This window comes from Heterocephalus glaber, unplaced genomic scaffold (assembly GCF_053883595.1).
Source record: "Heterocephalus glaber isolate CG9 unplaced genomic scaffold, H.glaber_assembly_v1.0 deba00001504, whole genome shotgun sequence".
In the NCBI taxonomy this organism is placed as follows: domain Eukaryota; kingdom Metazoa; phylum Chordata; class Mammalia; order Rodentia; family Bathyergidae; genus Heterocephalus; species Heterocephalus glaber.
The window spans coordinates 53,230,056-53,232,241 of NW_028258324.1; positions in this window are offsets into that span (position 1 = coordinate 53,230,056).

A 2,186-nucleotide genomic window follows, 5' to 3' on the forward strand; every position below is an offset into this window, starting at 1 on the left:
AATCACAGAAAAAATGTTTATTGGGTTGTCAAACCTAAAACAGGAGAATACATATTTTTTCTGTAGCAATTACTCCTCAGTCAATAAAACATAATGAACTCAATAAATATTATCCAAATTAATGAAAATTAAGTATAATGTGAACATCCCTACTTCAAAATCCAAAATGCTCCAAAATCCAAAATTTCAAGCACCAACATGATGTCATAAGTGGAAAATTCCGCACCTTGGAATTTTATTTCATACACAAAATTATTAAAAATATTACCTAAACTACCTTCTTGCTGTGTGTGTAAAGTGTACTTGAAGCATAAATGCAGTTCATGCTTCAATTGGGCCCTCTCCTCAAGATATTGCATTATAATTTATGTAAAATTGTTATATAGTTGCAAATACACCAAAACACAAAAAAAGTAAAGAAAGTAGCTGAGTGAAAACCAGGAATTGTGTGTAAAATTAATACATGCTAAAACTAGATAGACTATCTGGAGAGAGATTGAAAAAAGAATTTCCAACTACAAAGAGTTATGATTTCCTCCTTTGGTGCAGCAGTGAAATTATCAATGTAGGTAGGGCTCCAGCTTAACACAACTTCAGCCTCCTTGATTGCAACTGCAATTTTCAATTTTGCCCCCTTGGTGATCCTAACATACATTCTGAACCCTATAGGATAACAAAGTTGTCAAGATAATTAGATGAGCTTTTCCACTGATACCTGGACTCTTAACTGATCCTTGACACAGTAATACTTTTTGAGAAAATCCAAGTCTGACCCAATTGACCACAGCCCACCTTCACCTAACTTAGCAAACAAACCCCTTCTTCCTGCCTCAGGGTGGGGGATCCTCCGGTTTTGCAAAACTCACTTCTGTCCACAAGTCCATAATAAATAGCACTTTTTGCAATCTAGATTTGCTTCTTTCTCCACCCTCTTGGCATCTTTTGCCTTTGTCAGTTAGTTCCTGTACACTGAGTTTTTCTAAAACAAGCCAGCCTAGAGAGGAGGTGAGCCAATTCCGGCGCCCAGGAGAAGGCTCCCCGGCCACCATTCCATCACTCCCAGGGCAGAGGAGATGAGCTGTGCAGGTGCCAGCCTCACTCCCCGACACACCCACACCCCCGTCAAAAAGAGAAGACACGTAAACAAGCCTCAAAAACAGACTTCCAGATCACCTACAGCAACCCCAAAGGGAAACGAGATGGGAAAATCTGATACTCAACCACCTGGACTCTCTGAACTGGCAACAAAAGAGGATCTGGAAAAAACGAAATCAGAAATAATTACTCAGATAACAGCAAAGATTTTGCTCATGGTGCAAGACATGATTAATAAATCTAGAGAGGACACAGATAAAAAAATAGGGGAGCTGAGGAACATGGTGGAATCCCAACATAGGAAACAAATGGAATCCATAAAACACATACAAACAGATTTCCAGGAGATTAAAACTCCATTGAAAGTCTACACAGTAGAATGAACCAATGTGAGGATAGAATTTCAGATATAGAAGATAAGATTGCAATTAGTGACCAGGAAAAGAAAAATTGCTTTAAAATTGTAAGGAAACACGAGAAACCAATCCAGCAGCTGCTAGACGATGCAAAGAAGAATAACATAAGACTGATTAGAGTCAACGAAGAAACAGGAGAGAGTACAGATGACATAAAACTCTTCACAGAAGTGATGGCAGAAAACTTCCCAAGCAGGGGAAAAGAACTTGACATACAGATAAGTGAGGCTTACAGGACTCCAATTAGCCTTGATCAAAAAAAATCTACACATAGGCATGTAATAGTCAGGATTCCAGAAACCCAAAAGAACAAAATTCTACAAGCAGTGAGAGAAAAGAAACAAATCACATACAAAGGAAAGCCCATCAGAATCACAGCAGACTTCTCAATGCAAACCCTCAAGGCAAGAAGAGCTTGGAGTGATGTATTTCAAGCCCTAAAGGAACACAGCTCCAACCCAGATTGATGTACCCTGAAAAGCTACCTTTCAAAATTGATGGAGAAATAAGATACTTTCATGACAAAGAGCACCTTAGGAACTTCATGAATACTAAACCAACACTCCAACAAATTTTAGACAATACCCTAGGAAAAGACAATGAGGAGGCCCAGCAGAATGAATCCGTTGGATGTGACAAATTAAATGCAAAGGGGGAGAATCCAACCAAAAGAAT